A 14,051-nucleotide genomic window follows, 5' to 3' on the forward strand; every position below is an offset into this window, starting at 1 on the left:
TATCAAATTTTAATTATTAAACAATGCACCTTAAATTGTAACATAGTCTAAATAATTATTATACAATCTGTCACTAAATTTTGTGATCTTTATGATCCATGTTGACCCATCCAGAGTTATTATGAACTGTAATTTGAACCTCTGCTGATACTTAAAACTTTTTCTGAGCAATATCTTTTAACAGACAGAACAATGTAGATGTTAAACCCATTGTTCTTCTGAAGAATTTAACAAATCTTTTTATCTCTAAATTACATTTATCAACTATACTACATTGTAAAGAGCATTTCAAATTCTAAGTAGTTGTATAGCAGTCTTTTTTTTTTTTTCTTTACAATATTGTATTGGTTTTGCCATACACTGACATGAATCCACCACGAGTGTACATGTGTTCCCCATCCTGAACCCCCCTTGCACCTCCCTCCCCATCCCATCCCTCTGGGTCATCCCAGTGCACCAACCCCGAGCACCCTGTATCATGCCATTGAACCTGGACTGGCAATTCATTTCACATGTGATAATTTACATGTTTCAATGCCATTCTCCCAAATCATCCCACCCTCGCCCTCTCCCACAGAGTCCAAAAGACTGTTCTATAAATCAGTGTCTCTTTTGCTGTCTCACATACAGGGTTATGGTTACCATCTTTCTAAATTCCATATCTATGTGTTATTATACTGTATTGGTGTTTTTCTTTCTGGCTTACTTCATTCTGTATAATAGGCTCCAGCCCCACAGCATGTGGGATGTTAGTTCCCTGACCAGGGTTTGAACCCACATCCCCTGAATTGCAAGGCAGACTCTTAACCACCGGGCCACCAGGGAAATCCTACAAATAGACATTTTATCTACCTTTCAGGTATATTTTACTTTGTCAGAGACTGCTGGTTATCTACTCAGTATCCATTCTCCCCCTCTTCGTCATTAATGGGATTCCAATTCTGTTGGCAGCATCCATGTGCTCAAAAAACAGAAAAGAAAAAACAGCACCTATATTTCCTACCTCCTTTGAAGATTGGGATGGTCAATGAGACATAGAACAGGCCAATGCCATGGAAATAGAATTTGTTGTTGTCTTTTGGAAAAGCTCCAAAATAGGAAATTTAACTCAGTTGACACAGTCATTTTTGAACTTTGCTCTTGTCCCTTCTTCCTTCTTTAGGTCTTGAAAAAAGGGCCCAAAGAATTGCAGACATTTTAGCCCTGACACCTGCAGCCACCAAAGCAACACCAGCAACCAGACTTCTCATTACGTAAGAAAAAAAAAAAAAACAAGCCTCTGTCTTATTTATGCCACTGTTATTTGAATTTTCTGTTTCATGCAGCCCAACCAAATCCCCGAGAAATCTGTACGAATACAATAGTGCCAGTTACTAGAATCACACTGCGTACCTATCTGCACAAAAGAACGGCACTGCTTCCACCCATGGGTTTTATTAAATTTTAAATTTCAGCACTTTAATAAAAGTCATTAGACAGATCCAATTTTGTCTATAAATGAAAAGTTTTTGAGAGAGTAGGTCCCAAAAAAAGAGTACAGTATGTAAAGACGCAAAACAATGAAAGAAAGGAAGGTCAGCAGCCTCAGAGATAGATTCCTCCACAATAGAGCACTGGAAATGGATTAGGCAGAGTCCAACAGAGCTGCTTCAGAAAATAATGACTATGTTAAAAAAAAAAAAAGAAAAAAAGGAAGGAAAAGACTATGAACACCAGAGCCTTTGAAATGTGTAGAGTGTTACAAAAATAATGATTTGTTCTGTTTTTCTGTTCTTTACATTGTGACTTCATTATTTTGTTCGAAATTCTCAGAACATCAGACATATTCATAAACACCAAGTCATATATAACAGATTTTGAATTCATTGTATCTTTCACTGAATATTTTAAATGACTAGTCTATGTCGGACACTAACTATTCTAGGTCCTGAAGACAGGGCTGAAAAGGAGACAAAGTTTTTGTTACTAAGGAGGTCATAGTCTGAAGCAGAGGAGGGGAGACAGATGTACACAAGTTAGACAGTAGTAAGTGCTAAAGAGGAGGAAAAAAAAGGGAAGAGTTGAGAGATGTCAGGACTAGGTATTATTTGCTATAAGACAGTGAGGAAACCTCCCTGAGATGATTTCAAGTAAGTAAATGTTAGTCACTGAGTTGTGTCCAACTCTTCGTGACCCCATGGACTATAGCCCACCAGGCTCTTCTCTCATGGAATTCTTCAGACAAGAATACTGGAGTGGGTAGCCGTTCCCTTCTCCAGGAGATCTTCCTGACCCAGGGACTGAACTCAGGTCTCCTGCACTGCAGGTAGATTCTTTATTGTTGGAGCCACCAGGGAAGCCCAGATGACTTTAACAAAGATCTAAAAGGAGTAAGCAAACAGCGTATGTCAATATCTAGGGAAAGAACATTCCAGGTCAGTGGAGGAGGGGAAATGAGCAGAAGTTGAGAAGTTGGAGTGCTTACTTCACGTGTATCTCAGAGTATAGTTGGAGGCCAGCAGGCTAGAGGGGAATAAAGCACTAATCTGAGAACAATGTGATTGTGTAGCATCTCAGACAGCACATCTATTTGTCAACATTCATCCATAACATAAAAAGCTTACATTAGAGTATCACTGCTGCTGCTGTGGCTGCTAAGTTGCTTCAGTCATGGCCACTCTGTGTGACCCCATAGACAGCAACCCACCAGGCTCCCCCATCCCTGGGACTCTCCAGGCAAGAAAACTGGAGTGGGTTGCCATTTCCTCCTCTAATGCATGAAAGTGAAAAGTGAAAGTGAAGTCGCTCAGTCGTGTCCGATTCTTAGCGACCCCACGGACTGCAGCCTACCAGGCTCCTCCGTCCATGGGATTTTCCGGGCAAGAGGACTGTTTGCAGTGATATTGGAGGAGGGATGGTTCTTAAAAGGAAAACAATAACAACAATAGCACTCTTGATATATCATAAGAAAATTTGCTTTTAAATAACTGGTCACAAAAGAACAATATTTTCATATTGTCATCAATTTTTAAAAGGGAGTAGACTCAAATATTTCTTGCACTTTTTTTTTTCTTGCACTTTTTAAATCTCAGGGTTTCAAAACTATATTGGACATATTAAGTACTAGTTTCAACCTTTAGAAGATTTTTATCCTATAATACAAGTAATTTTCTGAGAGAGTATTGCTTGTGTGAAGAAAATTAAGCGCCTGTCTCAATTTAGGAGTATGTCTGAAAGAGTATCCCTTAGAAGGGTTATATTCTTAGGAGTCAGAAATAGTAGATTGAGGTTTGTAATGTGTATCAAAATGGAAATTTTATTTTGATAGATTTTATATCATTCCAATTGCCCCACTGAAATGTAGATATAAGAATACTAAAATCTGCTACATTAAGATTTTCAGCTCGTTGCTCTAAAATGAATGTATCTTGACTGCCTGTATGCTTGGGGTGAGTCATTTATCCTCTTATTCTCCCGCAGAGAATTTGATTGCATTCAAACTATCCAGCTGGAGAACTCAGCTACCTTTGGAAAAATTGATATCAAATAAGGATCTGTGAAGAGCTCTCCTACCCTGCTCAGGAGTTTGAATGTGGCCTGAGGTGGCCATCATCACCTCTTCACAGCTAAGGGAGCCAGAACAGGCATCCTGCCATTTCCTTCAGGTACTTCTTGTGTCTGTGAATTTACCACTCTAGAAGATGAGAGAATAGATTTTAGCATGCTTGTGTTTATTTTCAAAACCTTCTATATTACTTTGACTCATCTTTTCCCTCAATATTCATATCAATTAACACATATTCAATTAGATTTTAGAACTTTAATTAGTATTAAAACCATTTAAATCAATCTAATTTATAGGTCCACTGGTTTGTAGATTTCTAAATAAATCAACGATGACAATCATCTTCTTCATCTTTGTCTTTAATAACAATCATGGTATAATCTTGTATAGTACTTATAATAGCTGATACTACTTCAAATGCTCTAAAACCATCAATTCTTTGATCCTTTAACCTACTCTAAGTAAGCACCATTATCACCTAACAGACAAGGATACTAAGCAACTTGGAGCTAAGTATCTTGTCCCACATCACACAGCTGGTAAGTAGCAGAATCAGGATTCAGACCTGACAGTGTGGGCTCCAGACCCTGGGCTTTACCCATGATGTCATGCTGTTTCACCTATGTTCTTGGTGCTATATTTTATTCAAGTGAATTACATCTCACAATGTGAATCTGTTATTCTATGGATACATAATTGTGCATAAAGTAAGGCACTGCCGGATGAGAGGTAGCCAAGAGAGTGACCCAAAGATAAGAAACATAAGCATACCTCCGTGGAAACATACCTAGTGCTACCAACTTATAAACAATAGTTAGCTAAGCTGAGTGTATAAAAAGAAATTCCATCTGAGTTTAGAAAAAAAAAAAAAAAAAACTCCTAAATCAAGATTATTAGCAAATGGTCAAAATGAGAGCAGGTATCATTGAAAAATGAGGAATAGGATTTAGGAAAGAGAAGGCATAGAAGGGAAGGTTAGCTTTAGTCAAGAGCATGAAGAAGGAAAACAAAGAATTGTTAACAGAACAACAAATACACCAACTATAGGAGAAGTAGATTCACCAACACCAATAAATTCAAAGATTTATTCATTTATATATATCATGTTCTTTTAATATCTACGGGGTGGGTATTTAAATAAATCCTATTGCTATTACTTTTGCTTATGGATTTTTTTCACCCAATTCTAATTTTCAAACATCAGAGAAACTGCTAGCTCTCCTACAAACTTAGAGCCCTTGGCTTTCAGACCATTCAATTACAGAATCAGAAAAGTGGCATCAGCTCTGTCATCTAATCCAGCCTTAAAATTTACTTGCTCTGGGTAGTGACTTGAATTCTCTAAATCCCCGTTTCCTTCTCTGTACTACGGAAAACAGTACCTCCCTCGTGTGGTACACTGGGAGAATTAAAATGAGCTCACGTCCATAATTCACTGGATATCAGTACTATGTTTTGGCCACCCACGCCCATGTTCCCCTTCCCTGGGCTTCCTTGGTGGCTCATGGGTAAAGAATATACCTGCAGTTCAGGAGGTGTGGGTTTGATCCCTGGTTGAGGAACATTCTCTGGAGAAGACAAAGGCAACCACTCCAATATTATTGCCTGGAAAATCTCATGGACAGAAGAGCATGGCAGGTTATAGTCTGTGAAGTGGCAAAGAGTCAGACACAACTTAGCAACTAAACAACAACAACCCATTCCCTTGTTCCCCTTCCCTACACACACACATACACACACACACTAGAATTTAAGGGGAGTCTTAAGATCATCTAGTACACCTATCTTGATTCAGAAAGGAAAAACACAAAGGCTAGTAACATGAAAATGTTTATCAGTTCAGTTCAGTAGCTCAGTCATGTCCAATTATTTGCAACCCCATGGACTGCAGCATGCCAGGCTTCCCTGTCCATCACCAACTCTCGGAGCTTGCTCAAACTCACGTCCATCGAGTCGGTGATGCCATCCAACCATCTCATCCTCTGTCATCCCCTTCTTCTCCCACCTTCAATCTTGCCCAGCATCAGGGTCTTTTCAAATGAGTCAGTTCTTCGCATCTGGTGGCCAAAGTATTGGAGTTTCAACTTCAGCATCAGTCCTTCCAATGAATATTTAGAACTGATCTCCTTTAGGATTGACTGTTGGATCTCTGTGCAGTCTAAGGGACTCTCAAGAGTTTCTCCAACACCACATTTCAAAAGCATCATTTCTTCCGCACTCAGCTTTCTTTATAGTCCAACTCTCACATCCATTTATGACTACTGGAAAAACCAGAGCTTTGACTAGACAGAGCTTTGTTGGCAAAGTAATGTCTCTGCTTTTTAATATGCCATCTAGTTTTGTCAAAACTTTTCTTCCAAAGAGCAAGCATCTTTTAACTTCATGGCTGCAGTCACCATGTGCAGTGATTTTGGAGCCCCCAAAAATAAAGTCTCTCACTATTTCCATTGTTTCTCCATCTATTTGCCACGAAGTGATAGGACTAGATGTCATGATCTTTGTTTTTTGAATGTTGAGTTTTATGCCAACTTTTTCACTCTCCTCTTTCACTTTCATCAAGAAGTCTTTAGTTCCTCTTCACTTTCTGCCATAAGGGTGGTGTCATCTGTGTATCTGAGGTTATTGATATTTCTCCTGGAAATCCTGATTCCAGCTTGTGCTTCCTCCACCCTGGCATTTATTTCAGCTTGTGCTTCCTCCACCCTGGCATTTCGCATGATGTACTCTGCATATAAGTTAAATAAGCAGGGGACAATATATAGCCTTGGCATATTTCTTTCCTGATATGGAACCAGTCTGTCATTCCATGTCCAGTTCTAACTGCTGCATCTTGACCTGCATACAGATTTCTCAGGAGGCAGGTACGGTGGTCTGGTATTCCCCTCTCTTTAAGAATTTTCCACAGTTTGTTGTGATCCACACTGTCAAAGGCTTTGGCATAGTCAATAAAGCAGAAGTAGATGCTCTTCTGGAACTCTCTTGCTTTTTCGATGATCCAACGGATGTTAGCAATTTGACCTCTGGTTCCTCTGCCTTTTCTAAATCCAGCTTGAACATCTGGAAATTCACAGTTCATGTACTGTTGAAGCCTGACTTCAAGAATTTTGAGAATACTTTGCTGGCATGTGCGATAACTGCAATTGTGCAATAGTTTGAGCATTCTTTGGCATTGCTTTTCTTTGGGATTGGAATGAAAACTGACCTTTTCCAGTCCTGTGGCCACTGCTGAGTTTTCCAAATTTGCTGGCGTATTGAGTGCAGCACTCTCACAGCATCATCTTTTAGGATTTGAAATAGGTCAACTGGAATTCCATCACCTCCACTATCTTTGTTCATAGTGATGCTTCCTAAGGCCCACTTGACTTCACATTCCAGGATGTCTGGCTCTAGGTGAGTGATCACACCACTGTGGTTATCTGGGTCATGAAGATCTTTTTTGTACAGTTCTTCTGTGTATTCCTGCCACCTCTTCTCACAAAACCATATAAAGATAGGAAACATTCTGTTTGTTTGATTTTAACTTTTAACTCACTGAGGGGAGCAGATTTTCATTGTCTTTCCATTAACTGTGAGCACACCTAAAACCACCATCTAAGGAAGGTATCACTGTCTGAGGTTGAGCTCACTGACAAGCACTCCGCCTGCTGCATCTTACCTGGAGCTGACCACTATACTTCTCAAGGCCCTGGGCCTCAGTTTATTTCAGGCCTTTCTTCCCTCTGGAACTTTCGCAATCATAGTCACCCCCCACCAAGATCCCAGTTCTGCTTCTGCCAAACCTCTAACATGGCATGCATTTGCTTTAGGGTATTTTTATTTTTTTAATATAAATTTATTTATTTTAACTGGAGGCTAATTACTTTACAATATTGTATTGGGCATTCTTTAAATTGAATCTACAAAGGAATAATGAAATAGAGAAGAACTGAAGTTGCTCAGTCGTGTCCGACTCTTTGTGACCCCATGGCCTACCAGGTTCCTCCGTCCATGGGATTTTCTAGGCAAGAGTACTGGAGTGGGGTGCCATTTCCTTCTCCAGAGGATCTTCCCCACCCAGGGATCGATCCCAGGTCTCCCGTGTTGTAAGCAAACACTTTACCATCTGAGCCACCAGGGAAATCTTTAAATAGAGAATATAAGCAATATTCTAGGTTACACTGGCCAGAAACCTTTCCCCAACTAAAATGTACTAAATGGTAGCTCAGCTACTAATGTCACTCAGCCAATGTGGACATAATGTTATAGCTTCATGAAACCTTCAAAATGTGTACACATGTAAGTAGCCCTAGAAGAAAACATACCTTCTGCAACACTCTTCCTATTTCTTAATTTTCAGATGCCAAATGGTCTTTCACTCTCTGTGATGAATATCCATACTTTAAAAACGCTCTATTAGTCATTTGTACCTTAATGTGAAATTAAATACATAAGTTACCTCAAGTTACCACTCCTGTGAGAATTTGCATTTGAGGTGTAACTACTAGTTGTACAAAGAAAATAGCTGTCATATGTTAGGAGGACTTCCAGCCAGCATCATCACCCAGATGAAAGAGAGATAAGAGAATAATTGGCTAGTCCCCTAAAACCACAGAGCTTACCTACTTACACTGCTTTGCAAAAGACCAGCTTTAGGGAAGGAAAAGTATAAAATGACTTAAAAGTTACATCCTTAACATATATTTTCATAGGTACAATTCAAGTTTCTTTTCTTGCTTATATCTTAATTCCTAGTCTTTTCCCTTACCCACACCTTACCAAGCCCTTCTCCTCCATGCTCGTTTTCTGTTCTGTGCCCCAACCTGAACTTGCTTCTTTCCCATCTAACTAAGTATTGGTTCTTTCTTGGCTCATCTGATCACTGGGATAACAAATTCTATCTACCCAGTGTGTTAGTCATTCAGTCATATCAAACTCTTTGTGACCCTATGGACTATAGCCCACCAGGCTCCTCTGTCCATAAAATTCTCCAGGCAAGAATACTGGAGTGGGTTGCCATTTCCTTCTCCAGGGGATCTTCCCCACCCAGGGATCAAACCCAGGTCTCCTGAATTGCAAGCAGATTCTTTACCATCTGAGCCACCAGGGAAGCCCTAGATTGGGTGCTGCTGCTGCTGCTGCTGCTGCTAAGTCGCTTCAGTCATGTCCAATTCTGTGCGACCCCATAGACGGCAGCCCACAAGGCCCCGCCGTCCTTGGGATTCTCCAGGCAAGAACACTGGAGTGGGTTGCCATTTCCTCCTCCAATGCATGAAAGTGAAAAGTGAAAGTGAAGTCACTCAGTCGTGTCCGACTCTTTTCGACCCCATGGACTGCAGCCTACCAGGCTCCTCTGTCCATGAGATTTTCCAGGGAAGAATACTGGAGTGGGGTGCCATTGCCTTCTCCCAGATTGGGTGCAACTACTGTCATATCAGCATCCAGTGTGATTAACCCTCTGTCTCCCAAGCTACCATGCTCCGTTAGTTAAATCATTCTGTTTCCTAGTCTACTTCCTTGAGGACAAATGAACCTTTCTTTAAGGTTCTTCATCCCCATTAATAACAATATTGGAGGGGGGATGGGGAGTTAGTGTTTAATGGACAGTTTCCATTTATGAAGGTAAAAATTTCAGGAGATGGATGATGATAAAGAGTTGCAGAACAATGTGAATATACTTAGTGCCAGTTCGGTTCAGTTCAGTCGCTCAGTCGTGTCTGACTCTTTGCGACCCCATGAGTCGTAGCACGCCAGGCCTCCCTGTCCATCACCAACTCCCAGAGTTCACCCAGACTCACATCCGTCGAGTCAGTGATGCCATCCAGCCATCTCATCCTCTATCGTCACCTTCTCATCCTGCCCCCAATCCCTCCCAGCATCAGAGTCTTTTCCAATGAGTCAACTCTTCGCAAGAGGTGGCCAAATTACTGGAGTTTCAGCTTTAGCATCATTCCTTCCAAAGAAATCCCAGGGCTGATCTGCTTTAGAATGGACTGGTTGGATCTCCTTGCAGTCCAAGAGACTCTCAAGAGTCTTCTCCAACACCACAGTTCAAAAGCATCAATTCTTCAGCACTCAGCCTTCTTCACAGTCCAACTCTCACATCCATACATGACCTCAGGAAAAACCATAGCCTTTACTAGATGGACCTTTATTGGCAAAGTAATGTCTCTGCTTTTGAATATGCTATCTAGGTTGGTCATAACTTTCCTTCCAAGGAGTAAGCATCTTTTAATTTCATGGCTGCAGTCACCATCTGCAGTGATTTTGGAGCCCCAAAAAATAAAGTCTGACACTGTTTCCACTGTTTCCCCATCTATTTCCCATGAAGTGATGGGATCAGAGCCATGATCTTCGTTTTCTGAATGTTGAGCTTTAAGCCAACTTTTTCACTCTGTTCTTTCACTTTCATCAAGAGGCTTTTTAGTTCCTCTTCACTGTCTGCCATAAGGGTGGTGTCATCTGCATATCTGAGGTTATTGATATTTCTCCCGGCAACCTGATTCCAGCTTGTGCTTCTTCCAGTCCAGTGTTTCTCATGATGTACCCTGCATATAAGTTAAATAAGCAGGGTGACAATATACTGCCTTGACGTACTCCTTTTCCTATTTGGAACCAGTCTGTTGTTTCATGTCCAGTTCTAACTGTTGCTTCCTGACCTGCATACAAATTTATCAAGAGGCAGGTCAGGTGGTCTGGTATTCCCATCTCTTTCAGAATTTTCCACAGTTTATTGTGATCCACACAGTCAAAGGCTTTGGCATAGTCAATAAAGCAGAAATAGACATTTTTCTGGTACTCTCTTGCTTTTTCCATGATCCAGCGGATGTTGGCAATTTGATCTCTGGTTCCTCTGCCTTTTCTAAAACCAGCTTGAACATCAGGAAGTTCACGGTTCACATATTGCTGAAGCCTGGCTTGGAGAATTTTGAGCATTACTTTACTGGCGTGTGAGATGAGTGCAATTGTGCGGTAGTTTGAGCATTCTTTGGCATTGCCTTTCTTTGTGATTGGAATGAAAACTGACCTTTTCCAGTCCTGTGGCCACTGCTGAGTTTTCCAAATTTGCTGGCATATTGAGTGCAGCACTTTCACAGCATCATCTTTTAGGATTTGAAATAGCTCAACTGGAATTCCATCACCTCCACTAGCTTTGTTTCTAGTGATGCTTTCTAAGGCCCACTTGACTTCACATTCCAGGATGTCTGGCTCTAGGTCAGTGATCACACCATCATGATTATCTGGGTCATGAAGATCTTTTTTGGACAGTTCTTCTGTGTATTCTTGCCATCTCTTCTTAATACCTTCTGCTTCTGTTAGGTCCATACCATTTCTGTCCTTTATCGAGCCCATCTTTGTATGAAATGTTCCCTTGGTATCTCTAATTTTCTTGAAGAGATCTCTAGTCTTTTCCTTTCTGTTGCTTTCCTCTATTTCTTTGCATTGATCGCTGAAGAAGGCTTAAGAAGTACTTAGTGCCACTGAACTGTAAAATAGTATGTTTTATATCATATGATTTTTACCACAAAAAAATTTTAGAAAACACTATTCACAATTTTTTTAAATGGCTAGCTAGCACTTATGAAGCCTGTTCTCTGTAGCATGTCACTGTTGTTGCTATTGCTGTTGTTTAGTCACTAAGTCATTTCTGACTCTTTGCTATCCTGTGGGTTGTAGCACTCCAGGCTCCTCTGGCCTGCATTATCTCCTGAAGGTCGCTCAAACTTATGTCCATTGAGCATTTCACCAAGTTTTTTTGTTAAGTTTTTTATATATAACACTGCATTAAAAACCCTATTAAGCCCACTTTACAGGTTAGGAAATTGACAAATAAGACAGATAATGTCTGATCTCACAGCAAAGTGGCAGAGCCAGGATTAGCTGACATTCAAATCCTCTGTGTCCACTTCTGCCTGTCCCTAATTAAAATTGCCTAGGTGGGCACAGACAAAAGTGACTCAAAGCACAAGCTGGAGTAACCCAGTGCCTCGAAAGTATTTTCTCCACACTTGCATTTTCTACAAATTGGGTCCTATAGACCTTAACATTCTTATTCTTCTTAACTCCTGGCATTTCTCAAAGCTTCCTCTTCCCTTTACAGCCCATCAAATTCTCAGCTCACACATCAGGATCCTATGTGCCTGGCACGTGCCAATCTATCTGATAGTATTCTCACTCAGCAAGGATAAATCTTACATCTGCACTTAACAATGACTCCCATTTCCTGTTCAGGGGTTGTAATACCCACACACAGATGGATAGATGAGAAGGTGGGATTTGCCACCAAGCATCACTAGATTGCCAGTCTGAAGCATCTGAATGCATGACTTGTTCATTGGCAAAATCTTGGCAACCTAAGTTCATTTAGTTTTGTTAACTGTCCCTTTAAATTAAAAAGTTAGGGATAATTACATTTTGATAATCCCTTAACCACTTCTGACAGGCTAAGCCTAGTACACATCTGAAAATAACACTGTATAATAACTGCTTGTAAGACAAAACTGGGGATTCAAACTATAAGCTTGCATTTTAATGTTCAAATACATAAAAGGAAACAAAATAATAATGCAGATAGCCTTACACAGAAATTACTCCTGTAGAAATTTGTAGATTACAAAATTAAAACCCAAGGAAAGGCCTCAATGCCCAGAGTCAAATGAAAGTAAAATAGATTTGAATTTTGCTCTGTTTTGCTCAGTACTCATCCGTAAGGAAAATATGCTAGTCCTCACTAGGTTATATGCCTTTTTAAAATGAGATTGTTTAGAAAATGAAATTTAACACTTGGAATATCAATGGCTACGAGGGTAAACTTGATACAAGTCAATAAGTATGTTAGCCATTATGTTTTAAATTCCAACTATGTGAAAAAATGTTCTAATAAAAATAATGGTTCTTTTCTTTCTATACAAATAGGTGTCATGTCTCTTTGTCAGTGGGGCATTGGCTTCAGTAGCCAATAACAGTAACCCAATAACAGTAGCACTGACTCACACCCTCTTTGGAACACTGGTATGTCAGTGTCATCAAAAGTCACAATGAGAGATGAGTCTATAACTATGAGGAAAAAGTCCCATGGTACAAAGCTGACCTGATCAAACAATGACTTTGTCACTGTCCTTTTATGACCAACTAAGCCTGCTGAGTTAAGCTAAAGACAGTACAATAGCTCTCTGTATTCATCCATTTTCACTCTGGCACAATACTATGCAAGATACCTGATCAAAGATCCCTAAATATCTTAAAAACTTCCAATTTTGCTTTTGCACACATAAAACCCAAACCTCCTCTTTACCATTGTCTCATTCTATATCCTAACTTCCCCTTCAACATCTTCCACATCAGACAAGGGTACCCAACCTCCTGATCCATCCAGCTTACATCACTGGTCCAACCCAGGCAGAGCTTTGAAGACCCACTCATCCTCATTCCTTCCAAAGCCAATCAGAAGATCGCTTTTTATCATCAACACAGCTCTTTAGAATCTACCATTCAACTTACTATTCAATTTTGAAAATGAATAGCATATGTATATCTTCTCCTAAATCATGATCACACTAAAATAATAGGAGGTAAAAAAAAAAAAAAAAAAAAGATGCAACAAACGCAAAAACAATGAGAGGTGGGAGTGAGGCAGAAGGTTGAAAACAGGGAAAGTGATTGAAATTCTGTATACAGAGAAGTTTGATTTTCCCCAGGTATACTCCCTTACTGCAAACTGCCGTGTTTCTAACCCCATTCACCCATCTCTCACACATATTCCACTCACAGGTGGAGACCAGGAATAAATTCTCTGTAGAATAAACCTGAGAGGGCTCAGATTCTAGGATACCAGAGGCAGAGAAGGGAAGTGAGGCGAAGTGCTAGAACAGAAAATTTGCATCCTGAATGCTAGGACCACCTTAATCTTTTGCATCTGGTTCCCAGAATACTGGCAGCCAGGCTTATGGCCACTGATTAGAAACTGAATCTTTCTCTAATAAAAACTGACCACTGGAGAAAAAGGACTTAGAAATGCTGACATCTAAGAGCTAACCTCATCCCCAATCCCAGCTAAAATGCTAGCTTTCTTCCTAATTGCCCTAAAATGATACCCACTAGTAAGTAAGCCCTGGCTTGACATACAGAAAGCTCCCAGCCAGGCTTTCAATTCCCTGCTATAAATAAAAACAGACATGTGCAGATCTCCAGAAAGTTGAATCTTTAACATGAAAGGCATAGAAGAGAACAAACAGGTAGAAAACAGTAGCCTAGAAGAAACATACAATGACAAGTATAAAACAAATAAAACTCTACAAGTACTATCTTGAAAGAGATAAGAAAAGGTAGCATTTTTTTAATAATAAATGCTGGGGAGGGTGTAGAGAAAAAGGAACCCTCCTCCTCTGTTGGTGGGAATATAAATTGGTACAGCCACTATGGAGGACAGTATATACGGAGATTCCTTAGAACACTAAAACTAGAGCTACCAGATGATCCAGCAATCCCACTCCTGAGCCTAAATCCAAAGAAAAATATAATTTGCACCCCA

At 40.1% G+C, this 14,051-nt stretch overlaps 1 long non-coding RNA gene across 1 annotated transcript in view; it reads right to left on the bottom strand.

Moving 5' to 3' along the window:
• Positions 1-14,051, bottom strand: part of LOC139178235 (uncharacterized) — a 458,013-nt gene that overhangs the window by 345,970 nt on the left and 97,992 nt on the right. The window lies entirely within an intron of this gene.

Source organism: Bos indicus, chromosome 21 (genome assembly GCF_029378745.1).
Source record: "Bos indicus isolate NIAB-ARS_2022 breed Sahiwal x Tharparkar chromosome 21, NIAB-ARS_B.indTharparkar_mat_pri_1.0, whole genome shotgun sequence".
Classification (NCBI taxonomy): domain Eukaryota; kingdom Metazoa; phylum Chordata; class Mammalia; order Artiodactyla; family Bovidae; genus Bos; species Bos indicus.